Raw genomic sequence first — 14,113 nt, 5'->3', positions numbered from 1 at the left:
CCCTCCTGTCTGCAATCTGCAAAGGAAGTCTAGCCTTACTTGCTTGCTCAGGTGGGTGATTGGAAGACCCAGACCTGAAACTTCCAGAAAGCCACCATTAGTTCCCACCTGAGATTTTGCACCCAGGTTCATCCTCAGAATGTAGACAATTCCTCCGTCTTGTCTATAGATATGGAGAAACATTTGGGGTAAAGGAAGGGCAAGGAGGCAGAGGAAGCCAGGTTGTAGGCAAGATAATGGCCCAATGGGGATTCAAGAAGAAAAAATGAAAGAAAGAGACAACGGTAGAGGGTGTAAACACAGGTTTTCAGAAAGCCTGGCAAAAGGCACGAGAGACCTGCAGGTCGTTAACTCCCTCCCAGAAGCAAAACCTTGTTGTCCTAGATTTGACTTCACCAGGGCATGCTCCACAGACAGCTGGTAGCAAAACCTGTTTTCTCATTTTCTCTTTTTCTAGAGCAGCGGTTCTTAACCTTCCTACTGCTACAACCCTATAATCCAAACTGTGTTGACCCCAATCATAAAATTATTTTCGTTGCTATGATTTATGCTGTAAATCATAATGCAAATATCTCTGTTTCTGATTGTCTTAGGCTACCCCTGCAAAAGGACCTTTGACCCTCAGAGGTGTCGTGACCCACAGGTTGAGAACCACCTCATAGGGTTAGAGAGTTCTCAGTTTGATCCCAGCTGTCACTACCCCAGTAGATACAACCCTTATGGAGTGTGTTCTTCTCTTGAGCTGTCTCAAAATGTTGGTCGCATGTTAGGGGTAGTAACTACTGAATCCTAGTCAGTAGATAGACCCAGCCCGGCTCTATTCTAGACACTTTAGTACAGAGAATGTGGGTGAGTGGGGAAGCATTTGCCACCAGTCCTCTGAGGAGACCAGGATGCGTTGAAGTCTGAAAAATCTCCGTTGTTTATAGAGAGCCTCAAACCAACAAAATGGGGATCTATAGGATACTGGTAGTGGCCAGGAGGTGGTGGCTCACACCTTTAATCCCAGCACTTGGGAGACAAAGGCAGGCGGATCTCTGTGCCGAGCCTTGTCTACAAGAGCTAGCTCCAGGACAGGCTCCAAAGCTGACTTGAGGTGGGCACTGGTGTAACATGAGGGCTGGGCTCGTTGGGGTTTCTGTCCTGTCTGGTCCCCCAGCCCTTTAGTCTCAGAAAAAGTCATACAGAGAGTATACATTAGGTTATAAACTGATTGGCCCATTAGGTCAGGCTTCTTATTTACTCTTATACCTTATATAGCCCATTCTTATCTATGTTAGCCACATGGCTCAGTACCTTTCTCAGTGGGCCAGGTCACATCTTGCTTCTTCAGTGGTCTGGGCAGAAATGAGGAGGAATGGGCTTCCTCCTTCCCAGCATTCTCCTGTTCTCATCATCCCACCTCTACTTCCTGTCTGGTTTACCTACCTATACTTTCTGCCTGGCCAATCAGCATTTATTTAAAACATGATTGACAGAATACAGACAATTCTCCCACACTACATAAGGGAGAGACTAGACGTCAGAATTTTGCCTCCTCCTCCCAGACTCACTTTCTGGATGGGAATCACACACTGTTACTGCCATCATGGCTCTCTGGCAATACTTGTGCCTGTACACATTGCACACATCCAAGAAGAGACAGCCATGCGTGGATGCCTTGGATGGACTTCATCAAAGTCCGGGAAAGAAGAAGAATGTACCACAGAGGTGCAGGACATTTGGTAACAGGCTTCTGACTGTTCACAAAGAAGTCACCCTGAGGTCATCCAGTCCTCAGTTCCCTCACCAGCCCAGTACAGTTTCTCTGGAAACTCCTCACTACTCATAGAGTAGAGTTAGAGACCCATGTTCCTTCTCAGATAGATTCTAACATCTGTATCTGGGTGGACATCTAAATGAAGTCACCAGGACTACTGTTTTCATGGCTGAGGTTGGAGAGCCATCTTGTTTTCCATGATAAGGTTCTGAGCTCATCGGACTAGCTGTCCATCATGGAACATCATGGAACATGGTACCCAAAGTTTTGCTGTGTCTGTGAACATCGGGGCTCCAGTATATTTCTCCTTGGCCACACTTCTCCTGAACTTTTTGGTTCTCTATTCTGGCCAGTCACCTACCTGTTCCTTTCCTTTTCTCTATGCCAATCATGACCCTTGTTTCTTTTCTCTTCTTTATTATAGCCACTCCTTTTTCTTTCCTTTCCTTTCCTTTCCAGTTTTCTATGCTGACCATGTGCCTTCCTATTTCTTTCCTGTTCTCTATGATGGTCATGCCCTCCCCTCTCCCCTCTCCTCCCTTCCCTCCTCCCCACCTCCTTTCCTTCTTTTCCTTTCCTGTTCTTTTTGGTGGCCACATCCCTCCCTGTTTCTTTCTGCTTCTTCATGATCTGAGTGACACAGATTTTCCTCTTCCCTCTCTGGCTGCAGCTTCTGATATCACAGTTCACATCCTCATAGCTCTTCATGTCGTTGACAATGTATCCTAGAAAATACTTTCAGCTGGGAGCCTCTGCTCCATAAGAGTTTATTTCTTTAAAACCACTCAGCTAGACTGTGGGTGAGTTGGAAATTTAATGTAAGTTCCTTGGATTTTGTTAAGTTTCACTAAGTTCAGCCATTTGGTGTTCTAATTCTGTTTTTGCAAAATCTCTTTTATTCTGTTTTATTTTTCTCCCTTTATTACCAAATGTGAGTTGTTTATCAGTGCAGGCTAATGACTAGACAGATGATCATTCTGATAATGACCAACTGGGTCACCTCCGTAGAACATGGGTCTCACCCCATGTACCCAGTTGTCCCTGTAATTATAAATATTCCCACCTTCAGAGCCCACTGAGTACAGTACAGGTTCTGTACTACTAAACTTTATGTTTCTTCAATGCAATGCACTGACTGGCTCAAAACAATTCCCACTGACCTCAGTAGCCAATAAGAAGGCTGAGGCTGTGTAAGTAGGATTTGTGTAGCAGGATGCTGATGGGATTCACCAGACTTCCCTTGTGTGATAACATATCCAAGATAATCACCTTGAATAGAGGAAGGGTTTATCTAGGCTCAACAATTTTGGAGATTTTGGTTAATAGTCAGTTGGCCTGCTGCTTTTGAGCCAATGGCACAAGGTAGTACACCCTATTGGAAACTCTTGGCTATGTAGTGATACAGAAAGGAGGAAGGGGCTGGGGTCCCAAAATCATCCCCTCCCCCAGGGAAATCTGACTTCCTCTAGAACCCACTTCTTAAAGTTTACAGGACCTTACATTAGACCACGACCTGGCAACCATGTTTGTCATCTCAAAGCCTCTGGGGAACACTCGATAACTAAGATAAAGCAATGAATGTTAAAAGTAATCTGGGCGTGGTAGTACATGCTTTGACCCCAGCACTTGAGAGAGAAGCACGCAGGTGTCTGTGAGTTTGAGACCAGCCTGGTCTACAGAGCAAGTTCTAGGCCTACCCCCAGCCCGAAAAGCAATCAGGGTTCCCTGTCCTGTGGGAAGTCCAAGGAACCCCCACCTCCATCCAGGTCTAGTAAGTTGAGCATCCAAACTGCCTAGGCTCCCACAAAGCCAGTGCGTGCAGTAGGATCAGAAACCCATTGCTTAAAAATCTTTTTATTTATTTATTTATTTGATGTTTCAGTTCCCTAGAATGTTCTGGAGAAAGAAAATCATGAGTTAATGTTGCAAGGAAAAGGAACATTCAGTTTCACTGTCTGGTTGCCCAAAAACCCAGATGAAGCCTCAGTTCCAGAGGCAGTTCCAGAAAAGGTAAGGACATGGGGCATTATTCCAAAATACATGGTATTTTCCATAATGAAAATATGGTGGAGATGAGCTGAATGAAGTGGCACACACCTTTAATCCCAGCACTTGGGAGGGAGAGGCATATGGGTCTCTGTGAGTTAAAGGCAAAAACCTGGTCTACAGAGTAAGTTCCAGGACAGCCAGAACAGTTACACAGAGAAACTGTCTTAAAAAAACAAACAAAACCAACCAATAAAAAAAAATACAACCAAACAAAAAGAAATGATTCTTGTATTAATGCTGTCTTACTGTTTGGGTTTTAGGAATCCAAGACAAAAAAAGAAGCTGCAGGAAAAGGTAAGTGTCGGCTAAGTCAGCCCTGGTGTTCACCAAGCACTTGTGTGTTTATTAAACAGTAGCTTGGCAGAGCTTCCTCTAGTTTCACACCAGGCAGGTTCTGCTCATCTTGGAGCCACCTGCAGTGGCAATAATCTCAGCCAGATGTGTTTAAAGCGTTCCCTGATGGAGCCCATTGAGCTCTTAGGGCTCCCTTCAGAGGAACAGGACCAGCTTTTTTCTTTCTTTTTTCCTTTGGGAGATGTCTACAGCTAAGGAGAGGAGAGGAAGATCTGGGAGGTGGTGATGAACATTTATACATTGCTTGCCAGTAATAGCAAGGACAGAACTTGTGGATGCTTGCTGTGTGCTTCTCTGGGTAGCAGTGCTCGGTGAGCACTGGGTATATCTTAGACAGACCCCAGCTTCCCAGCACCAGCTCTTCCTTCCTCATTTTCTACAGGAAACAGCCAGCACTGGACAGGGGTGAGGTCTTCTGCTGTGCTGGTGGGTGGGCAGGGCCATTGACTTACCCCAGACTTAAATGAATGAGCAACATATAGTAAAGGGTAACAAATGAAGAACCATACTGAATAAGGTGAGCAAGAGCAACCAAGAGATGCAGACACCCAATTGTAGGAAAACGAGTTCTTTCTGTTACTCCATCACTTTGCCTTCTGGCCTAGAGACTGGGTCTGTCCTGAAGACTGGGTCTCTCACTGAACCTGCCAGAGAAAGTGACTGACATAGTGCTGACCATCCCAGTGGAGAATATAAGTGGCTTCCCCAGTGACAACTTTAAGGTGAAAGTGATCTGAGATTTGGGCATCACCATGGTTACCTTTCAGAAGCCTATAGGTGAGGCTTTTGTCTCCACACCTCAGGATCCTTGAATGTTCGACACTTTGTTGTAGTAAATAAAAGAGGCCTCTAAGCCTTTCCCCTCAGATTTTGGAAAGATAAACAAATTGACTTTGAGATCCAATTTGGGTCTTTTTAATAGACTACCTATCAGAGATCATGCTTTGAGAAGTATACCACTTACAAGGGTAGGGCCATGGGGATTAGAAAAATAAGTCAAAAGAATGAAGATATATGACTGAAAACAATAAAACAGAAAATATAGGATAGTATCAGGAGGGAGTTCCAGTAAATACTGAAATCACTCGTTTTAATTTTCCGTACACTTTTATACCCCATACTACAGGGAAGGAAGACAAAAGACTGCTTTAACATGATACAAAGGACAATTAGAACAGTTATTTGTTTCAATACTTTGAGACATCAATTCATTAGCATTCTGTTATTTTGGGCAGTGAACCCACCCTAGACCAAGTATCCCAAAGGCAGCCATTCTTAATGTCAAACCTCCTATTTCAAAAGAAGTAGCAGAAATATGCTTGAATTCTCTACCTTTGGTGACTGTGGAGTGGATTTACCTATATGGGCCATTTTAATGTCAAAGAGAACAGATGACTTAAGATGAAGACTACTTGTTCATTCCCAGTCCCCAGCTCTGAAATATTCACACAGAAGCTGTCTTAATTAAAACACTGCTTGGTCAATCACTTAGGCATAGTTTTAGCAAGATTTATATTGTACTACTAATGAAAGGATGAGAACATACTCTGATCTGGTCTCACACCAGCCCCAGTGAGAGTGTGGCCATGGCCAAGAGCTAGGAGGAGGGGACATGTCCTCTGTTTACAAAGCAATGGATCTCAAAACCAGGTTGTGTGACTTTCTACCTTAGAATGTCTGAAGGTGGTTGCTTATCCAGATTTCAGGTCTGGATTCTACCAAGTGGGAATTCTGGAGGACGGGTTTTGTAACTTGCATTTAAAAATATTTATTTGTGGGGCGTCAGGGTAGCTCATGGGATGGTGTCCAGAAAACAGTAGAGCAAGAGCACCCCAGCAGGTCATGTCTGACCTCCATACGCATGCCGTGGCACTTACCCACCCTCTAAATAAATAAGATGTAACAACAACAACAAAAAAAGATTAAGGTAAGTTACATGTTGGTGGGGGGTCAGCCATTGCCCTATCTCTGAGTTTAACATTATTTTAGAAATACAGCAGGGTTTCTTTGTTGTTGTTGTTGTTGTTTGGGTTTTTTTGTTTGTTTTTCAAAATAGAATTTCTCTGTGTAACAGCTCTAGCTGTTCTCAAACTAGCTCTAGTTAACCTGGCTGGCCTCAAACTCAGAAATCCTACCTGGGTCTCCCAAGTGCTGGGGTTAAGGGTATGTGCCACCACCACCCAGTTTGCTTTGTTTTTGACAGTGTTTTACAATATAGCCATGCTGGCCTGAAACTTTTGCTTTTGATAGAGTGTTTCACTATGTAGCCATGGTTGACCTGGAAGGTCGACCAAGCTGGGCTCAAATTCAGAGATTTGCCTGCATCTGCCCAATTATATAACCATATTCTCTTTCCTGAGCTAAAGATTCCTGGGTACCAGGTCAGAAAATAGCCTACAGATTCCCTGTGCATCTGATCCCCAGAAAGGGAGTGACTCTATTTACTCTTGGCTGGCCTTGAACTCATGATCCCCTTACCATTACCTCTACCATAAAAGTGCTAGGATTATGGGTGTATACCACCTTGCCCAGACTAGAAACATGACTTCCAATAACCAAATGATGTTCTATAGTAAAAGTTATACTGCCTACTTTTGAGTTCTGAATAACTTTCACCCATCAACAACCTGCTATTTCAGAACCCCAGACACAACTGCTCACATCCTCTGTTCTTATTGGGAAACAAACCTTTTCTGGAAGACACAACACACATGTCCACTCACCTCATATAGGAAGCCCACAACAGAACAAAGCCAAACATGGTGAACCAATGACTTTTATTAAGGTTTTTTACAAGATTATGGGTGAGGGGTTACTTACAGGGGCAGAAATGGCTCAAAAACAGCTGCATGACCAGAGCCCAGCACAGCATGGGTGACAGCTCACAAAGCTGTGAATTTGGAGCACTCTGCATAGGCTGCAGGCAGCTCATCAGGTGGAGAGTCTCCTTTCCACATAGCTCTGGTCTAATACTCTTCCAGGAAACTCGGTTGGTTTCGGCTTCTTCTGTGTCCATGGTCTGGTGTCATCATTGCAGCTTGTCTTGTGTTAGAGTCAGTGCTGCTTTTCTGAGTCTTCGCTGCAGGTCTCTTCTGGTCTCAAAGGGACTCTCAGTAGTCTTTATTGATTACTCCAGTGGGGGGGGGACCTAGTGAATTTGAACAGGTTCAGTGACTTCCCAGAGAAGACACTGGGGGTCATCTGTAAGTTCTTTCTCATTTCTGTGTGAATGTGTGTCTTTCATGTCTCCCTTGAACCTAAGGAGAGAGTACTGAAAAAGAGAGCATGAAATGGTGATTGATGGCAAAACTGTGGTCATTTTCCTAGAAACCACGAAAAAGCCAGTGGAGGACCTGAGACCCAGACGTCCTTCTTTAACACAGCCATCTGAGACTCTAAGCTCCAGACGTCCATCTTGGACACAGCCAACTGAGGCTTCAAGCTCCAGGCGTCCATCTCTGAGACAGACAGCTGAGCTCCACACAAGCAAGATGCCAACAGCCATGCCTTCCAGTCCCTGCCCACCATCCCCACTACAAGTGAAGCTACGCAAGTTCATCCCCTGGGGCCACAAGAAACTAAAGCCATACTTAGAAAGCCAGGATTCAGAAGGCGGGGAGTGCAGTGTCCAGCCTGTGGGTCCCAGCGCTCCTGACAACTTTGACGTGAACTTCTTAAAAAGGGCAGGTGAGTTGGGATAGCAGAAGCAGACCATGGTCGGGTGCAAAGGCAGACCATGCAGGTTTCCAAACAGACCCATTCGCGCTTCCGAGGAGAGCCCACGGGAGTGTGGCACTGCCCTTGGTAGCAGCTGCCGCCCACAGACTTTCTCCATCCCACAGTGGGGGACAGAGCCTTAGATGTGCCCAGTCCCTGACTTGGTTTGGCTGCTTCCTAGGAAGAGCTTCCATTTGCTTTCCCAGTTGCCCAATTTCCTAGGTGACGGTCTTGATAGGAGAAAGCAAGTTGGGATGAGAATTGGAGCAGGAACTGAGGGCCTTGTGCTAGCTAGGCAAGTGCTCCTCCAACTGAGCTATACCCAAAGCACCTTTCTGTTGTAAATAATGATTCCATTGACTTGTTTCTAAGGATTACAAAAGTAATATATGATCACCTTTTGAAAAAAGCCAAATAAAATCCCTGAAGGTACAGTGCAAACATTCTCATGCATTCTTTTCTGTGAATCAGCTCATGTTTGTACCCAGTTCAGAATAACTTTCTTTCATCAACCACCTGCTATTGCAGAATGCCAGACACAACTGTTCAGGGCCTCTGTTTTAATTGGGACACAAAACTCTTCCTGGGGAGACACAACACACAAGTCCACTCACCTCAGATAGGGAGCCCACAACAGAACAAATTGCAAATTGGTCAACCAATGACTTTTATTTAGGTTTCCTACAGGAGTATGGGTGAGGGGGTTTATTTTTTTTATTGATTTTATTGAGCTGTAAATTTTTCTCTGCTCCTCAACCTTCCTCTCCCTTCCCGTTCAACCTTCTCCCATTGCCGCCATGCTCCCAATTTACATAGGAGATCTTGTCTTTTTCTACTTCCCATGTAGTTTAGATGCTTGTATGTCTAAGGGTTCTCAATGATGTCTAGGTTATCTGGGATTGTGAGTTGTAGGCTGGTTTTATTTGACTTCTGTCTAAATGTCACTTATGAGTGAATACATATGATATTTGTCTTCCTGGGTTGGGTTATGTATTATATCACTCAATATGATGTCTTCTAGATCCATATGCCTGCAAATTTCAAGATGTCATTAATTTTTTTCTGCTGTGTAGTGCTCCATTGTGTAAATGTATCACATTATCCTTGTCCTTTCTTACGTTGAGGGGCATTCAGGTTGTTTCCAGGTTCTGGCTATGAAAAACAATGCTGCTTTGAACATGGTTGAACACACATCCTTGTGGTATGATTGAGAATCCTTTGGATATAAACCCAAAAGTGGTATTGCTGGGTCTTGAGGAAGGTGGTTTCCTAAGTTTCTGAGAAATCGCCATACTGATATCCCAAGGGCGCTGTACCAGCTTGCACTCCCCTCAGCAATGTAGGAGTGTTTGCTTTACCCCTCATCCTCTCCAGCATAAGCAGTCATCAGTGGTTTTGATCTTGGCCATTCTTACAGGTGTAAGATGGAATCTCAGAGTTGTTTTGATTTGCATTTCTCTGATTGCTAAAGATGTGAACAATTCCTTAAGTGTCTTACAGCTATTTTAGATTCCTCTGTTGAGAGTTCTCTGTGTAGGTCTGCACTACATTTTTTATTGGATTATGTGTTCTTTTGATGACCAATTTCTTGAGTTCTTTGTATATTTTGGGGATCAGTCCTCTATCTGATGTGGGGTTAGTGAAGATCTTTTCCCATTCTGTGGGCTGTTGTTTTGTCTTGTTTACCGTATTGTCTTGTTGAGCTTTTCAGTTTCAGGAGGTCCCATTTATTAATTGTTTCTCTCAGTGTCTGTGCTGCTGGGGTATATTTAGGAAGAGGTCTCCTTTGCCAATGCATTCAAGTGTACTTCCCACTTTCTCGTCAATAAGGTTCTGTGCAGCTGGCTTTATGTTGAGGTCTTTGAACCATTTGGACTTGAGTTGTGTGCATGGTGATAGATATGGGTCTATTTTCATTCTTCCACATGTTGATATCTAGTTATGCCAGCACCATTTGTTAAATAAGCTTCCTTTTCTCTGTTTTATATTTTTTGCTTCTGTGTCAGAAATCAGGTTTCCATAGGTGCATAGATTAATATCTGGGTTTTCAATTCGGTTCCATTGGTCCTCCTGTCTGTTTTTATGCCAATACCAGGCTGTTTTCAGTACTGTAGCTCTGTAGTAGAGTTTGAAGTCAGAGACTGTGACGTTTCAAAGTTCCTTTATTGTACAGGATTATTTTGGCTATCCTGCATTTTTTTGATTTTCTGTATTAGGTTGAGTACTGTTCTATCAAGGTCTGTGAAGAATTTTGTTGGGATTTTGATGGGCATTGCATTGAATCAGTAGATTGCCATTTATATTGTGTTAATTCTACCTACCCAAGAGCGTGGGAGATCTTTCCATTTTCTAGTATCTTCTTTAATTAATTTCTTTCTTCAAAGATTTAAAGTTCTTGTCATATCATACAGGTCTTCCACTTATTTGGTTAAAGTTATTTTATGCTATTTGTGCCTATTATGAAGAGTGATGTTTCTCTGATTTATTTCTCAGTCCAATCATCATCTGTGTAAAGGAGGGCTACTGATTATTTTGAGTTAATCTTGTATCCTGCTACATTACCTAAAGTGTTTATGAGTTGTAGAAGTTCCTTGGTAGAATTTTTGGGGTCACTTATATAAACCATCATATCATCAGCACTTGGTGAGAGTTTGACTTCTTTTCTGATTTGTATCCCCTTGATATTCTTTTGTTGTCTTATTGCTCTAGCTAGGACTGCAAGAGCTATATTGAATAGATATGGAGAGAGTGGATAACCTTGTCTTGTACCAGATTTCAGTGGGATCGCTGGGAGTTTCTCTCCATTTAGTTTGATGTTGCCTGTTGGCTTGCTGTATATTGCCTTTATTATGTTTAGGTATTTTCCTTGTATCCCTGCTCTCTCCAATACCTTTATCATGAAGGGATGTTGTATTTTGTCAAAGGCTTCTTCAGCAACTAGTGAGATGATCATGTGGTTTTTATTTTTCAGTTTATTTATATGATGGATTACATTGACATATTTTTGTATGTTGAACCATCCCTGCTTCTCTGGAATGAAGCTGACTTGATCATGGTGGATGATTTTTCTGATATGTTCTTGGATTCCATTTGCCAGCATTTTATTGAGTATCTTTGCATCAATGTTTATGAGTGAGACTCGTCTGTAATTCTCTTTCTTGGTTATGTCTCTATTGGTTTGAATATGAGGGTAATTGTAGCCTCATAAAAAGAGTTTGACAATGTTTCTTCTGTTTTTATTGTTTGGAACAATTTGAGGAGTATTGGTATTAGTTCTTCTTTGAAAATTTTGTAGAATTCTGACCTGAAACCATCTGGTACTGGCTTTTTTTCATTGGGAGACTTTTGATGAGTGTTTCCATTTCTTCGGAAGCTATAGGTCTATTTGAATTGCTTATCTGATCTTAATTTAATTTTGGTAAGTAATATTAATCGAGGAAGTTGTCCATTTCCTTTAAGTTTTCCAATTTTGTGGAGTACAGTTTTCAAAATATTACTTAATGTTTCTCTGGATTTCCTCTGTGTCTGTTGTTATTTATGTCCCCCTTTTCATTTCTGATTTTGTTAATTTGGATTCTCTCTCTCTCTCTCTCTCTTTCTCTCTCTCTCTCTCTCTCTCTCTCTCTCTCTCTCTCTCTCTCTCTCTGCCTTTTGGTTAGTTTGAATAATGGTTTCTCTATTTTGTTCATCTTCTTGAAGAACCGGGTGTCTTTGTATTGTTTTCTTTGTTTCTATTTTGTTGATTTCAGCTCCCAATTTGATTATTTCCTGCCACCTAGTTCTCCTAGGTGAGTTTGCTTCTTTCTGTTCTAGAGTTTTCAAATGTTCTGTTAATTTACTAGTGTAGGATTTTTCCAGCTTCTTTATGTAGGCATTTTGTGGGCTTTCTGGAAGTAGTGTTGCTATTGAATTCTAATTTTAAGCCACGGTGATCTGATAAGATACAGGGTGTTATTCCAAGTTTTTTGTATCTGTTGAGGTTTGTTTTGTTACCTAGTATGTGGTCAGTTTTTGAGATGGTTCCATGAAATGCTGAGAAGAAGGTATATTCTTTTATGTTTGGATGGAATGTTCTATAGATGTCTGTTAAGTCCATTTGAGTCATAACATCTGTTAGTTCCCCTATTTCTCTATTAATTTTTTGTCTGACAGACCTGTCCAGTGGTGAGAGTGGAGTGTTGAAATCTCCCACTATTAGTGTGTGTGGTTCAGTGTGTGGTTTAAGCTTTAGAAGTGTGTGTGTGTGTGTGTGTGTGTGTGTGTGTGTGTGTGTGTTTTGTTTGGTTTGGTTTGGTTTTTTTCAAGACAGGATTTCTCTGTTTTTGGAGCCTGTCCTGGAACTAGCTCTTGTAGACCAGGCTGGTCTTGAACTCACAGAGATCCGCCTGCCTCTGCCTTCCAAGTGCTGGGATTAAAGGCGTGTGCCACCACTGCCCAGCCTAGAAGTGTTTCTTTTACATATGAAGGTGCCCTTGTATTCAGGGCATAGATGTAGAGTGTTGAGATTTCCTCTTGATAGATTTTTCCTGTGACTAATATGAAATGTCCTTCTTTGTCTCTTTCGAATGATTTTAGCTTGTCTGTTTTGTTAGATATTAGGTTAGCTACACCAGCTTGTTTCTTAGGTTCATTTGATTGGAAAATTTTTTCCCAACTCTTTACTCTGAGGTGATGTCTGTCTTTGAGGTTGAGGTGTGTTTCTTGTATGCAGCAGAAGGATGGATTCTCTTTTGTATCCAATCTGTTAGCCGATGTCTTTTTATAGGTGAGTTGAGTCCATTTATATTAAAGGATATTAATGACTAGTGATTGCTGTCTCCAGTTATTTTAGTTTTTGTTGTTGGTGAAGTTATTTTTTTTTATGTTTTTCCCTTCTTTAGGATTTGCTGCTGTGAGGTCATCTATTGTCTGTGTTTTTGGTGATGTAGTCAACTTCCTTGGGTTGGAGTTTTCCATCTAGTACTTTGTGTGTAGGCCTGGGTTTGTGGCTAGGTATTTGTTAAATCTGGTTTTGTCATGGAACATCTTGTTTTGTCCTTCTATGGTGGTTGAAATTTTTCTGGGTATAGTAGTCTGGGCTGGCATCCTTAATGGACTCTAAATGTCTGCATAATGCAGGACCTTCTGGCTTTCATTATTTCTATTGAGAAGTCAGATGTAATTCTGGTAGGTCTGTCTTTATGTTACTTGACTTATTTCCTTTGCAGCTCTTAATATTCTTTCTTTATTCTGTATGTTTAGTGTTTTGATTATTATGTGGCAGGTAACTCTTTTCTTGATCCAGTCTGTTTTTATGTTCTGTAAGCTTCTTATATCTTCATAGGCATATCTTTCTTTAGGTTGGGAAAATTTTCTTCTATGATTTTGTTAAATAAAAAAAAAGTAAGGCATCAATAAGAACATCATCTGATCATAGCAACCATTAACCCACTGATCTTGCTGCCATGAGACACCACTGCAGGCACTTTTAACTAGGGCAACCAAACAAAATTTGAAATACCCCCATTCATAACTCATCTCATGGTATATTCAGTTTACTGAACCAATATCAGCTGCCTATGATGTCAGGGTTTTGGAGAAAGATTTTTGTGGCCTGTGTCCTGCTGTGTTGAAAGCTGAGGCTCTGGATCCCACACAGATTCTAGAATAGAATGTTTCTTTGAATCTAAAAGGGTTTTTGGAAAGTGGATGTTGAAAAGAGTATTAAAAATTATTTCTACCAAAAAAAATATATATTTTTTGTGCCTTTGAGTTGGACTTTTCCTTCTTCTATACCTAACAGTCTTAGGTTTGCTCTTTCCATGGTGTCTCATACTTCCTGGACATTTTCTGTTACGGTTTTGTTAGATTTCATGTTTTCTTTTACCACTGAGTCTATTTCCTCTGTTGTATCTTCAGCGATTAAGATTCTCTCTTCTGTCTCTTACATTCTGTTGTTTATGCTTGCATTTGTGGTTCCTGATTGTTTTTTCATGATTTCAATTTCTATAATTCCCTTGGCTTGTCTTTTCTTTGTTGTTTCTATTTCAGTTTTCAAGTCTTGAATAGTTTCTTTTATATGTTTGATTGCTTTTTCTTGGTTTTCTTTAAAGAATTTGTTGATATTTTCCAATTATTTGTTTGTCTTTTCCTCCATTTCTTTGAGGGAATTTTTTATTTCCTCTTTATGGGCATCAAACATCCTCCTAATGTTATTTTTTTCAGTCATTTTCTTCTGCCTCATCTATATTTGGT

At 41.6% G+C, this 14,113-nt stretch overlaps 1 protein-coding gene across 2 annotated transcripts in view; it reads left to right on the top strand.

Moving 5' to 3' along the window:
* LOC121461711 (protein mono-ADP-ribosyltransferase PARP14-like) overlaps positions 1 to 14,113 on the top strand; it is a 361,785-nt gene that overhangs the window by 230,833 nt on the left and 116,839 nt on the right. The window contains exon 1 of one of the 2 annotated variants that reach the window (XM_041672895.1): positions 4,924 to 4,939. The exons of the other annotated variant lie outside the window; for it this stretch is intronic. The gene's annotated coding sequence lies outside the window, so the exon portion shown is untranslated. Of the gene's footprint in view, positions 1 to 4,923; positions 4,940 to 14,113 lie in introns of those variants that run through there. 2 annotated transcript variants of the gene reach the window in all.

This window comes from Microtus oregoni, unplaced genomic scaffold, assembly GCF_018167655.1.
Source record: "Microtus oregoni isolate MIOR12 unplaced genomic scaffold, Mior012 000023F_ref0000262, whole genome shotgun sequence".
In the NCBI taxonomy this organism is placed as follows: domain Eukaryota; kingdom Metazoa; phylum Chordata; class Mammalia; order Rodentia; family Cricetidae; genus Microtus; species Microtus oregoni.
The sequence above is the reverse complement of the archived record's forward strand: the minus strand, read 5'-3'. Positions and strand labels throughout refer to the sequence as shown.